The 14,646-nt window shown below is 38.8% G+C and overlaps 1 long non-coding RNA gene and 1 other non-coding gene across 2 annotated transcripts in view; one reads left to right on the top strand and one right to left on the bottom strand.

Moving 5' to 3' along the window:
• Positions 1-14,646, top strand: part of LOC135967082 (uncharacterized) — a 1,183,085-nt gene that overhangs the window by 1,153,002 nt on the left and 15,437 nt on the right. The window lies entirely within an intron of this gene.
• Positions 11,260-11,366, bottom strand: LOC123568874 (U6 spliceosomal RNA). The gene has a single exon (XR_006692434.1). It is a non-coding gene; the product is annotated as a U6 spliceosomal RNA (small nuclear RNA).

The raw sequence follows: 14,646 nt of genomic DNA, 5'->3' as shown, positions 1-14,646 counted from the left end.
CAATTTCCTCTCTCTTTTCTTCTAGTAATTTTATAGTTTCAGGTATTATGTTTAAGTTTTAATCCATCTTGAGTTGACTTTTGTATATGGTAAGAGGTAGTGGTCTAGTTTCATTCTTCCGCATATGTATATCTAGTATTCCCAGCACCATTTATTAATAAGGGTGTCTTTTCCCAAGTGTATGTCCTTGGTGTCTTTGTCAAAAATCATTTGGCTGTAAATACATGAATTTATTTCTGGACTCCCTATTCCATTTAATTGGTCTATGTATCTGTTTTCATGCCAATATCATGTAGTTTGGGTTACTATAGCTTTGTAGTATATTTTGAAGTCAGGCAATCTGATGCCTATAGCTTTGTTCTTTTTGCTCACTATTGCTTTGGCTATTTGGGGTCCTTCATGGTTTCATACAAATTTTAAGACTTTTTTTTACTACTGCTGGGAAGAATACTATTGGTATTTTGATAGCATATACCTTTTTGAGACCATGCTGGCACTCTTTAAGAACAGTAAAAGTTTCCTTACTTTATGATCTGACAATTCTGCTTCTGAGTATTTATTCCAAAGAAAGGTATTATATAGAGCCAGAAGAAGGTTTGCACAAGGTTTTCTTTAAAATTTTATTTGAATGTTATTTAGTAGCAGAAATTTGAAAATACCTTGAGTGGGTATCTACCCATGGGAGAGTAGATGGGTAAAATATAGAAGAGTGATAGGTAGTGGTTAGAAACCATAAATAACAGCATTGAAGGATCTGAAAGCATAGCACTTAGATTAAAAAAAAAAACCAGCAGGAAACAGAATGACATTTATACATAATTTAATTTTCATAAATTAAATATATGTGTGTATAAACCAATAGTCATTTCTTCATGAAGCAACCTATTCTTTTCTAAAAATCACCTTGGTATGCAAAAGCATGCAGTAGAAAACACTGTACTTGTGAAAACAATGTGTTTGGGAACAAAAAATATTTTCCAGTGGCATTAAAAAGTTTGAAATCTAATAAAAACTGCAGCACAATTATATACGTTAAGTGGTTAAAGTACATACATGTTACAATATGTACATATAAAAAGTTTCATTTTTAAAAAGATCAGAAGTGTTCTTGTAAAAGTGGACATGGGGAGGGTGGGAACTTGTGAGTTATTGTGAAGTGGTGAAACAAAGCTTATTTTAATCAGACAGACAGTTGTAGTGCCAGATGTATATCTGTATGGCTCCTAACACAGACAGGGAATCGAGGTAGCTAGTACACGTTTGAGGAGTGTGTATACGTATGCTTTTTGTATGTTCCTTTGGTGCTCCAATCACTGGGGTACCGTTTTCTGAATTCACCTAGTGTTTCTCCTGGACAGAACTCCCCACAACATAAATTTTATATTATACTCAAACTTTTTGCTCTGTTAATGGCATGAAAACAAATTCACAGTTGCATAATGAGCATTACAGCAGAAACGACTGTATGGACACATGCAAACAAGTGGTAATAACACATTGTGAAAAGATAAAGTACATAAATATATAAAATAAAGGAAGGACCTTTTGTGAACCAGTGATAATAACTGATAATGTTCCCAAACTGAAGAGTATCATTAATCAACTACTTACAACTTTGATGCAGGGTGGGAAAAAAGTAGGGACTGGTGGCAGAGAATTTGGCCAAGGTGAGAACTGTATTTTATTTTTATTTTATTTTATTTTATTTTACTTTGTTTTATTTTATTTTATTTTTTTGAGATCGAGTCTTTCACTGTTGCCCAGGCTAGAGTGCAGTGGTGTGATCTCGGCTCACTGCAAGCTCAGCCTCCCGGGTTCACACCATTCTCCTGCCTCAGCCTCCCAAGTAGCTGGGACTATGGGCGCCCACCACCAAACCCAGCTAATTTTTTGTACTTTTAGTAGAGACCGGGTTTCCCCATGTTAGCCAGGATGGTCTCAATCTCCTGACCTCGTGATCCACCGGCCTCGGCCTCCCAAAGTGCTGAGATTACAGGCATGACCCACCACGCCCAGCCCAAGGTGAGTATTTTAGAGAAGAGTCCATGAGAAATCCAGGGTGCCTGAAATTTGTTTTCTTGTGTAGTGGGAACTAACCAAATGAGTTTATTAAACGAAAGAAGAGAGGTTTGCAGAGGACCTGAAATCTAGGCATTGACAATCGAGATGAAGGAACAGCTTTTCAATAGCACAAGAAACTAAGCAACAGGATTGTATAGAACTAGAGACAGAAAGAAAAAGAGAATTAAAAAAATCAGTGCAGATAATAGTTGATAATAAACAGGAAGTTGATCTCTAAATCAGCCAGACACTGGTCTGGGTAAGCTCCTTGGAATTTTGAGCTTTCTGAGTGTTAATACCCATATATCCTTTTCAATATATGGTTCACTGAAAAGAGAGAGCAGATTATATGGCCAACATCACCAATGATGGGAAACTGTAGAGAATATCCAATAATTTAGTGACTGCCACTTTACTTGATCATGGAACACAGAGGGATGGTTATGGAGAAACACAGAAACTGTAAAAGGAGATATGAAAAAGTAGTCTGCAGTGGCAATAAAAATTGCAAATCCAAGGACAAAAGTGAGAAACCAGCCTCTAGATAGTAATGAACAATAAGACAGTGGATAGTAAAAATGAAAGGTGATAATGAATCACTTTTACATAGATGAATATTCACCGGGATGATGTGGTTTAAAAGAAAAAAATATATATGCTTTCTGGAGATTGAAAGATACTGCGGTTGGAACAGATTACCTAATATTTCCCCTTTGGAATAATTTGGGTTGAACTACGACATAGAAATATGCACTCCAAAGTAAAACTACAGCATTTTTACTAAAAGCAAGATATAAAGACAGCAAGAAACAAAGACTGGAAGGAGGGAATAGAGAGAGGGAGAGCACTTATAAGGCCATATAACTTGAGATGGACGTGAGTCATTTACCTGCTAAGCTCATGTGATTGTCCTTCAGTAACTGTACTCTCAGCTGAAATCTTCCTTGCCTCTGAAAAATCTAGGTAACATGGGCTTTAGATTCCCTTCTCACTTCCCTGGGCCTGCAGACAGCCAGGACTTCCCTGGATGTGTCGAAGGTTCTGCTTTCATGTCTGGGCACCTGCTCTGTCCTGGGTCATCTTTGTTGACCTACACTTGGAACTCAGGTTCTTCAAATTCCATAAGATTAACACTCCTAACAAATATCCCTATTAGACTATCTGTAAGATGTGGTGGTGAAACAGAGTAAGCTTTAAGTCCAAGCAACATAAACAACTTTAAACAGAATAGTAAGAAACCTTGCTCTTACAATATCCTCAGCTACCCCACCACTGCAGAGCTTCACAAACCTTTAACCCTATTAGGCTATCTTTTCTTGCCCCTCATACTCCTCTTTTCTCATCAGGTATTTTCTTTATTTCTCTATTTCAAGTTTAGTTGTCCCATAGAGAGCATTTTGTCCCTCATTTTGGAAGCCATGATGCCAATTAGCTAACACCAGAAATCATCAAAGGTTTTTTTTTTTTTTTAAATGCAAACACAGCCTCCTTCCTCATAGAAATTCTAGTTGTCAAAATGATAAATACTTTCATTTATTTACACTGATTTTTATGGATGGCAGTGAAGGTTCAGCTAAGTTAAATGACATATGCAAGATCACAAAGCTAGTTAGAAAGATGAGCAAGCACTCAAAAGCTAATTTTGTTAATAAAAAGGAGAAGCTGTCCGGGTGTGGTGGCTCATGCCTGTAATCCCAGCACTTTGGGAGGCCAAGGCAGGTGGATCATGAGGTCAAGAGATCGAGACCATCCTGACCAACATGATGAAACCCTGTCTCCACTAAAAATACAAAAAAATTAGCTGGGCGTGGTGGGGGGGTGCCTGTAGTCTCAGCTACTTGGGAGGCTGAGGCAGGAGAATCACTCGAACCCAGGAGATGGAGGTTGCAGTGAGCCAAGATTGCACCATTGCACTCCAACCTGGTGACAGAGCAAGACTGCGCCTCAAAGAAAAAAAAAAAGAAAGAGAAGCCTATATTGAGTGTTCCTTATGAAAGAGGCCCTGTGCCAGGTTCTTCCATCAGTTAGCGCTACCCTGTGGGGTTAGATTAGTTCACATTTACAGACAAGGAGACTGAGACTCAAAAAGAGTGGGACACTTTTTCAAGGTCAAGCAAGTAGTAGTTCACGTATTTCCATTTTCTGGGTAATGGAGGCAAGGAAAATGAAAGAAAAATACAAAGCAAATATTTGAAAGGGCAGTCTGCTGTAGAGATGGTTTGGTGATTGAGGGGCCATGGAGATTTAATTTCAGTGTGGTAGTTTGCTCTGAAAGCACACAGATCCCTGCCTGAATTTTTAGTGTTTTCTAGTTGATGAAATTGACGCATTTTCCTCTTTTCCTCTCTCTGTTCTTCAAGTTTCCTGGCTACTGGGGGTCTAGTTATTTTTGGATCATGGAAGGTAGGTAATAAAAAGGATATTCTGTCTCTGGTTTAACCAGCTGCTCTCTCTCTCATTTCCTCTGAAAGGCTGGCAGTGTGAGGGTACTTTGGGACTTTTCTGTCAGAGAGGGGTCTTTGTCATCAGTCCTCTCTCTGCATGTAGAGAAGTGTGGCAAGAGAAGCTACTATCTGCAAAAATTACTTTTAAGATGGGAGAGGACTATTTATATGTTCTCTTCCTTAGAAATTGCCACTATCCGAGGTCTATGATGGGCCTGGATTACACTAAAAAGTTCTATATGAATAAGCTATTTTGGTGTCTTGGCAGGAGCCTCACACAGGCTTTTGCATCACATGGCCCAGGCCATATTTGTGGCTCCAGCAGTTTATTGGGGGTCCTCCTTTTCCTACAGACGAAGACCAGGGAATGAGTGATGCCCTCCTGTTGTACTTCTTCAGCACTGCAGAATGCAAATAGTCTTTCCAAGTCTTGCTTTCCCACGCCACCCCTGAGCAGGTCACAGGAACTTTTCCTTTTAAAGGATTTATTGATAGGTTCCTATTTTAGGAATAAGAGCATGGCCTCTGGGTTCAAAACCCAGCTCTGCTACTTCCTAGTTGCGTGACTTTGAGCTGGTTACTCAAATTATCTGTGCCTCAGTTTATTCATCCATATAATGGGACCCGTGATTATAGCATCTATTTTGTAGGTTTAATATGAAGATTAAATGAATGTTTCTTTTGAGACAGAGTCTCATACTCTCACCCAGGCTGGTGTGCAGTGGCGCCATCTTGGCTCGCTGCAACCTCCACCTCCTGGGTTCAAGTGATTCTCCTGCCTTAGCCTCCCGAGTAGCTGGGATTACAGGCACCCATCACCATCCCCAACTAATTTTTTGTATTTTTAGTAGAAACGGGCTTTCACTATGTTAGCCAGGCTGTTCTTGAACTCTTGACCTCATGATATGCTCACCTCGGCTTCCCAAAGTGCTGGGATTACAGGCATGAGCCACCGTACCCAGCCGAATGTTTCTAAAGCACTTATAATAGTGCATGGCATATAGCAAGTATTACATAAATGACCATTAGATTAAAAATAAAATGTATAATCTCTGAGGACAACTAGACATAGGTATTTGAGGTCAGAACTTTGCCCAGCTCGGTGGGTTTGGGTTTGAGTCCCATTCTCAGCTCCCTAGTACTCCTTTCCCCTTTCCTGGTATGTGTACTACTTTAGACAAATAAGTTTATTGAAATGGTGCTTAACTACAGGCTTTGGGAGTGAAGGACTCTGTGTATCCTATTTATTATTTTATCCCCATGGCCTGGCGCTGCACTGTTAACTGAAGTCCTTGCCATTTAGTCTCCTGTCTATACTGTAAATTCGCTTTTGGGAAAGTAAATAAAAGATTAGGAGTCTCACCTGCTTTTTCATCTCTGACCTCTTCTAAAGAAAAGCCAGGGGGATGACTCTTCTCGATACAACTCCCTTCTTCATCATAAGTGAAAAAGCTACCCAGTAAGAAAAACAGAAGATTGAGCCCTTCCTACAGAGCCTGTGTCAGTTTAGAGTTGATCCGTCCTACTTGGGAATAATCCCCCTCAGCTTTTCCTTCTGATACCTGTGGTGATTTCAAATTAGGGTGGATCAAGGTCATTCAAAAACCTTACACAACTCGTCCAGGGACCAGTGAGGTGGAACTGAAGAGTGTGGAAAAGGTCCAGGTTATTTTGAGGAAACTTGGGGCTGAAAGATCTGGAGCTGCTTAGAGCTGCATAATTTCCCCAGAGAAACTTCTGGCAAGTGTTACACCATGGGTAAGACCAAATAGCTAAGGTAATTTGGCTCATCTTCATGGCCAAGAAGAAATGTGCTTAACAGGAGATAAACTCAGTGCCAGAACCATCCACATTAAAAAAAAAAAAAAAAAAAAAAAAAAACAACCTCAAAATGTGTAGTAAATGACTTTATGTATAACTGCCCATGTTGAAAATACAGAAAGAGAAGCTTCAGAAAAGGAAGTAAAATATCATTCTCATTAACAGCAATAGTGAATAACAGCTTTTTAAAATGATCAATTGCAGAATTTCACAGCTTTAGTGCAGAATCGTGCACTTAGAGATACTTGAGGAAAGTGTACGTGTTTATATTCCAATTTATTTAAAAAAATCTGTTTTTATCATACCGGTTAAACTTAAACAAATGCAAACTATTGAGTTCAGTGACGGACTCACTCCTTCGAAGCTTCTCTTACCAATTTTAGACACTGATGGCTGTCACCACCCTTTGATTCCAGAACCTTGTGAAAGTTCTGTGGAAACAGCATAGGCTTTGAAGTCACATGGACTTGCATTCAAATGCTAGCTCCTTCATTTACTTTTAGGACCTGAGATAAATTACTCAGCATCTAGCAACCTCAGGTTTTCAGCTATAATCACTAGTGGGCAATTAGAATATCAACTTCTCAGAGGAGCTGGGAGTGCCAAATCAGAAAATGTTACTAAAACCACATACCTCTGTTTCCTTCAGACAGTAAGATCCAATAAATATTTGCTTCACTAATACTTTATTGTGGCACAGATACCCTAGAACAGTAGTCTGTGTGTTCTTGGTAAGAGTAAGTATCCAGAATATCCATCTGTTATTAGACTTTATGATACATTTCATTGTAACACAAAGAGCAGAGTATTACCAAGACAAATAGACTTCCTTAAGGGCTGCTACCATAGTTACTCTATATTTTATCTTACAAAGTGATACCAAAGGGGAAAAGGGGAAGTACTGAGAAGAGAAGGGTGTGCTGCCTTTAAATGATAGGGAAGTGGGGAAGGGCATGGTCCCTGGCTAGGGCTCCACCCCTGGGCCTGTGCCCACGGATCTAGGTGAAGACAGGCACTTTTGTTTTCCTGGCCAAATGTGGCATTTCCCAAGACCATCCTGGCTTGCCATGCCCCCATCCTGTGCCTATAAAGACCCCAAGACCCTAGCAGGCAGAGACACAAGGGGCTGGATGTTGAGAGGAACACACTGGCTGAAGAAGACACAAGTGGCTGGACATCTAGAGGATGCTGAGGGGAGCATGCTGGCAGAAGAGCACAGGACAGATGCCAGCACACAGGCAGCCCATCGACCGGTGGAATGAGGCAGAGTTTGGCCGGGGGGAGTCGGAGAAGAGCCCAGGCTGCTGAGCGGCCTGACCCACTCCATCCCCTTCTGGCTTCCCCCATCTGCTGAGAGCTACCTCCACTCAATAAAACCTTGAACTCATTCTCTAAGCCCAGGTATGATCTGATTCTTCTGGAACACCAAGACAAGAACCCAAGATACAGAAAATCCTCTGTCTTTGTGGTAATATAGAGGGTCTAATTGAGCTGGTTAGCACAAGCTGCCTATAGATGGCTAAACTAAGCGAGCACCCTGTAACCCACGCCCACTGGTGCATGGGCTGTAAACATTCACCTCCAGACAATGCCCTGGGGTGGGAGCTCCACGGCCTGCCCGTCTGTATGTTCCCCTAGAGGTTTGAACAGTGGGGCACTGAAGAAGCGCGCCACACCCTCATCACATGCCCTGAAAAGGGGACAAGGGAATTTTTCTGGTTTCAAAAGGACCTTTCACATAGTGGAAAGTCAATAAATATTTGTGGAATGAATTAAAACGAATGAGCATTAATCAGTAGTAAGGTGTTATTATATTTCCCTATATTCCATGGAGGAGGGGAAAAAAACAAATAATGACAAGCTAATATTGGAATGTAAGGGAATTTAATTGTTCATGAGCGTGCACATTTAATTCCTTAGGTATATTCAAGGATAAAGACTCAATAGAATACACTTTTCTTATTTATTCTGTATCAATACCTTCAATCTTGGATTATAAGATTCTTCAGAAAGATGACTCTTAGACAGGAGAGTCTACCATTACATATAAACAAACGTACATATTTATTGGTGCAGGAGGACATTGTCGAGGGGAGGATAGGGGAAGGACATTTCTGTAGGCACTCAAACATCTGAGTTCTTGTCCATCAGTTAACTATATGAACTTGGGCAAGTTGGTTCCCTTTTCTTTTTTTTTCCCCCTTATTTTTCTTTTCTTTGTTTTTTTTTTTTGGACGGAGTCTCGCTCTGTCATCCAGGCTGGAGTGCAGTGGCGTGATCTCGGCTCATTGCAAGCTCTGCCTCCCGGGTTCATGCCATTCTCCTGCCTCAGCTTCCCGAGTAGCTGGGACTACAGGCGCCAGCTGCCATGCCTGGCTAATTTTTTGTATTTTTAGTAGAGAGGGGGTTTCACTGTGTTAGCCAGGATGGTCTCCATCTCCTGACCTTGTGATTCACCCGCCTCGGCCTCCCAAAGGGCTGGGATTACAGGCATGAGCCACCGTGCCCGGCCAAGTTGGTTCCCTTTTCCGAGCCAGTTTCTGGATATAATTAAAAGATTGGATTTGGTAATCTATAAAATATTTGCCAGCTCTAAAATATTTTTAATTATGTGGCCAGGAATTTGGTTATGACTCTTTATAAACAGTCATGAATGCCTCTGTTTTAGTACTTGACAACATACATACGATGATATATCTATATATTTGTGTGTTTGACTAGACCGTGAACTTCTTCAGGCTCTGGCTTAGGAACTAGAACAGAGTAAGTTTTTAAAAATTAACTGAAATTCATTAATTGTACTGCTCAGATATACCAATAGAGCTCACAAGTTTGAGTTGCGATTCCGTCTATATTTGTAAAAAAACAAGAACTAATGCCAATGACAATTTTCAAATGGTCTTAGATTCTACGTTAAGTGCACTTCAGATAAATGTAGTGACCCAGAGGGTTAAAATTAAATGATTAAAACGGCTTAGTCTGCCATTTCTCAAAGGACGTAGGTATACACTGCTATAAGCAGTTCCTTTCTTCCTCATGTTGAGTGATACACAGCACATGTGCCTCAGACTTTGAACTTGCTTCAGTCAACATTTTTATCTGTGGCTTGACCGAAGATATAGTGGACAGCTCATCGCATGCACAGTTGACAGAGATCTGGAAGGGAAAGCACATATGGTTTCACACTGAATCACAATCCAAAAAGATTTTAACAGGGTTACTATGATAAGACAATTTAATTCTCATAAAATACAGTTAACAAAGATGAATGTTCTACCCAGATTTCTAAAAACCAAATGTGTTACACAGGTTCAGGAAAATAGGGCTTAGTGATTACAAATCTAAAATGTCTTAAGCATTTTTAAATAACTATAGTGGTAATTATGACAATAACAGCCATCATTTGTTGAAAATAGTTGATCCCCCTTATCTGTGTTTCTGCTTTTTGTGGTTTTAGTTACCTGAGGTCACCTGCAGTCCAAAAATAATAAATGAAAAATTCCAGAAATCTACAATGTACAAGTCTTAGATTGCAAGCCATTCTTGGTAGCATGATGAAATCTCCCACTGTCCTGTTCCATCCCACCCTGGACACAGATCATCCCTTTGTTCAACATATCCATATGTATGCTACCCATTCACCCATTAGTCATCAATGTTGTCTGCTCCTGACATCCAACTATCGACACCTACATGGATTGAGGACCCAGAATCACCCCAAGCAGACTATTTTCCTTCTGATGTGTTGTCAGAAGGTCAATAGTAGCCTGTAGCTACATCACAGTGCCTATGTCATTCATCTCCCTTCAACTCAACATGTAGGCACAAGAAGTGTGAGTATATTTCAAGAGAGAGAAAGACCAATTTCACTTAACTTTTATGACAGTATATTATTATAGTTGTTCTATTTTATTCCTACTGTTATTAATCTCTCACTGTGCCTAGTTTACAAGTTAAAGATTATCATGGGTATGTATGTATAGGAAGAAACAGCGTATCTAGGCTTCTGTACTATCCATGGTTTCAAGCATCCACTGGGAGTCTTGCAATGCATCCCACATGAATAAGTGGGGACTACTGTGCTTACTATGTGCCAGGCACTGTACTAGATGCTACATCTCTGAGTTTCAAGGCCAATACCTTTTCAGTGTACCATGTTCAAAGTTCATTTAAGACAACCAATGATAGGAATCCTACAATATTATATGATTTTAAAAACAAGATAGGCAGGCAGAATCCTGTGTTTTGTGCTAGTGAAACTTGGTTGAAATTGTATTCAGGCTTAGATTCCACAGTTTCATAAGTATATAGTGTGTGTGCTCCAGTGGAAAGTGAGGGGCCTAGCAACCTTATTTTCCAAGGATTAGCTGGGGGAAAAGTGAATAATAATCTGGATCAGTAGAGAGGGGAAATGATAGCTGTTTTTAGAAATGGAAAAGGCTATCGTGTGACTGTTGGATTAGGCCTATTTTATCTAGATCCTGAATAAAGAAGCAAGATGTAGAGTGAAAGGAACAGATAAATGGATTTTGGCTTAACAGAGGAAAAAAAAATACTAATAGTGAGTTCTATCCTAGTACTGCCAAATGAATGAGAGTCCCATTGTTAAAGGTGTGCAGGGATAAGTTGGACTTTCACTGACGGAAAAGGAAGACTGGAATTAATGATAGAAGAGATGCCTCAAGGTCAGTTTCAAAATAGTAATTTTATTATTCTCTGATTATATATTGATAGAGACTTCTTTAGAGTTTGCAGTCAAAACCTTCTCTAATTTAGCTGAAGCTACTCCATTAAAAATCTGCTGGACATTTTATAAATACTTGTAGAATCCCTGCCATCTAAGATAGCATAACAAAGATATGTCTGCAAGTTTCTTGCTTTCAATCATTTTAATTTATTTATCATAAAAATTCTTTCTCTTCTTTTTTTATTTAATTTTTTTTAATGCTTCTTGAATTTGCATATCATCCTTGCGCGGGGATCATGCTAATCTTCTCTGTACCGTTCCAATTTCAGTATATGTGCTGCTGAAGTGAGCACTATTTCTCATAGTGAGTCTGAGACATAGGCATTACTTTTTCACATTACTAGATGGCAAAACTAACCCAGAGAAGTTAAGCAATGTATCTAACATCACACTGTTAATTGGTAGTAGTACTATGATGCAAACGTAATTGATTAACAATTCTAAACAATGCGTCTTCCTCCACATTTTCATGAAGATCTACAAATTAGAGTAATTTTAAAAAGATCTTCAGTTTTGTAGCTTTTTAAATAATGGAAGCCATAGTTTATTATGACTTTTATAATGAAAAAGGCATGTTGTGGAAATTTGGAAAATAAAGTAAAATTCAAAATAATAATAAAAAATGGAATAATATCTTCTATAACTCTACCATCTGTAAAATTACTTCAACTATTATAGTGCCTAATTTTGTGAGGTTTTTCATACATATATTTCATGAAATATATAAATATATGATCAAAATAAATATTTCATATAAATATACACACATGCAAATATATAAATATATATATTTTTCTTTTTTTTGAGACAGAGTCTCGCTCTGTCACCCAGGCTGGATGTAGTGGTGTGATCTCAGCTCACTGCAGGCTCCACCTCCCGGGTTCATGCTGTTCTCCTGCCTCAGCCTCCCGAGCAGCTGGGACTACAGGTGCCTGCCACCACGCCTGACTAATATTTTGTATTTTTAGTAGAGATGGGGTTTCACTGTGTTAGCCAGGATGCTCTTGATCTCCTGACTTTGTGATCTGCCTGCCTAGGCCTCCCAAAGTGCTGGGATTACAGGTGTGAGCCACCGTGCCTGGCCTATAAATATATAATTTTTAGGATAAATGGAACCAACTCTGTGTTGTTCTTTGCTTTTGATGGGAAATATAATTTTGTGGGTATATTCTAATATCACTAAACATTTTTCTTTTTTAAAATTATTGTTCTAACTGTACTGTGTGCACGTACATTTTTATTTTCTCAACACATCAACCGAATATTGTATTTTATAAAGCACTTTTTGGTACTGTTTTCATGATACAAGAAGGCCCTGAGACTATTCCGTAAAACATATATGTCCTTTAATTTTCCTTTTTAAAAATCTTTTTGTCTTGTTTGTTTTAACTTTTAATAGCTTTAGGGGTACAAGTGGGTCTTGGCTACATGGATGCATTGTACAGTGGTGAAGTCTGGGATTTTAATGTACCTGTCACTAGAGTAGTATACATTGTATCCAATAGGTATTTTTTCATCCCTCACCCCCATCCAACCCTCCCCTCTTCTGGATCTCCAGTGTCCCTTGTACCACTCTGTATGCCTTTGTGTACCCATAGCTTAGCTCCCACTTCTAAGTGAGAGCATGTGGTATTTTTTTCCCATTCTTAGGTTACTTTACTTAGGATTATGACCTCCAGTTCCATCCAAGTTGCTGCAAAAGACATTTTTCATTCATTTGTATGTATTTAATAGTATTCCATGTATATGGTACTATGGTTAGAGCAATAATTTTTTAAAAAATTAGTGATAATAGACTAAAAAATGAGGTATATAATCTACTCATCAATTGATGGGCACTTCAGTTAATTCCATATCTTTGCTATCATGAATTGTGCTGTGATGTATACACACATGCCAGTGTTCTTTTTACATACTGAATTCTTTTCCTTTACATACTTAGTAGTGAGATTGCAGGATAGCATAGTAGATGTACTTTCAGTTCTTTGAGAAGTATTCCTGCTGTTTTCCAGAGAGGTTGTACTTATTTACATTCCCAGGAACAGTGTATAAGTATTCTCTTTTCATCACATCTGCACCAACATCTATTTATTGACTTTTTAATAACGGGCATTCTAGCTGTGGTAAGATCGTGTCTTATTGTGGTTTTAATTTGCATTTCTCTGATGTAATATCGCTAAATGTTTTTCTAAAGCATAAACTTTATTTGCTTCAGCCTAAAGATATATTGAGAAGACATAAAAATCTATTTTTATTGACATGCTAGTAGAATTATTTCCCTGAAATAAAGAGACTTGTGGTCAGTAAAAGGATTTTTTTCTTCATCTGTCCTCAGGACTGAAGACAGTTTAGGAGTAACTGAAAGTAGCTACAGGTTTCCCATCACACTCATGCCTGCTTGATCTAGCCCCTTTCCAATATTAACCTCACTCACCTACTCCTCTCTAAGCACTTTGGCCTCATTCTCTCTCTTGAACTTGCCAAATGTATTACAGGCCTAGATCTGAACACATGGCATTCACATGACTTGAAAAGATTTCCCTAGATATTCATTTGGATCTCTGTTTCAACATCACCTCCTGAAAGGGGTCTTTCCTGACTTGCTTAACACCAGAAACCCTGTCCGTCCTTTCTTCTTTTCCATCCCCCTGCCTTCACCCTGCTTTATGTTTCTGTATCCCACTTCATTATCTACAATCATATCATGTAAGTATTTGTTCCTTGGTATTTTCCTTCTCATTTATTAAATACAGAGGAATTACAATGCTTCTGTCTTATCAGTAGTCACTTGGAATAGTGCTTGGCATAGAGTGTGTACCCAACATATGCTTATTACCTGAATGAATGAGTGAGTAGCTTGTAAGGCATGCCTGGCAAAAAGATTCCACTTTATTTTTAGTAAGTTGGGAAGTCAGGGGAGGGTTTTGAGCTGTTTCCTAGTCTTTCTTTATCATTGATCTAAGAGAGATTATTTAAGAGACCTGAAGCTTAACATAAAAGTGGATTTATTCTTTTATACTGGAGTTTTTGTGGGAAGAACAAAAACCAGAAGTTGTCCTGAAGGAAGGCTAGGAAGAAAAGACCAGATTGTCAATATAATTGGGCTAGACAGAGAATGGGAGGATGAGACAGAGTCAAATGGGATTTTTTTTTAAAAAATGAAAAGAGTCATTTCTCAGTGGCACCTGATAGTTAAATAAATCTTGGGAAACTCACAAGGCCATGTATAGGTGCTGACATTGCCTTTCTATACACTTTCATACCTGGAAAGTAGGTATGTTTAACAGGCCCAGAGTAATTGGAATGGTCTTATTTTTATTAGAAGAGTAATGATAAGCTCATTAATTGTCTAAGTGGATAGGTGATACAAGCCTCAGAAGTATTCTATTGGCTTGCATTTTTAAGATCCCATAAAAGAAAATGCCGTCAAATTGTGATTTTTGAGAATAGAGTTATCCATCAGCATTAGAGTCTTGATAAGGCTATATAGGTTTCCTAAGAAAGACACTTCTTCACAGGTGATTGCATAGTTATCTCTCTGTCATGCAGTATAATTGATAGCGCTATTCAAAA

Source organism: Macaca fascicularis, chromosome 14, assembly GCF_037993035.2.
Source record: "Macaca fascicularis isolate 582-1 chromosome 14, T2T-MFA8v1.1".
NCBI lineage: Eukaryota > Metazoa > Chordata > Mammalia > Primates > Cercopithecidae > Macaca > Macaca fascicularis.
Note: the sequence above shows the minus strand (reverse complement) of the source record. Positions and strands in the feature narration are given on the sequence as shown.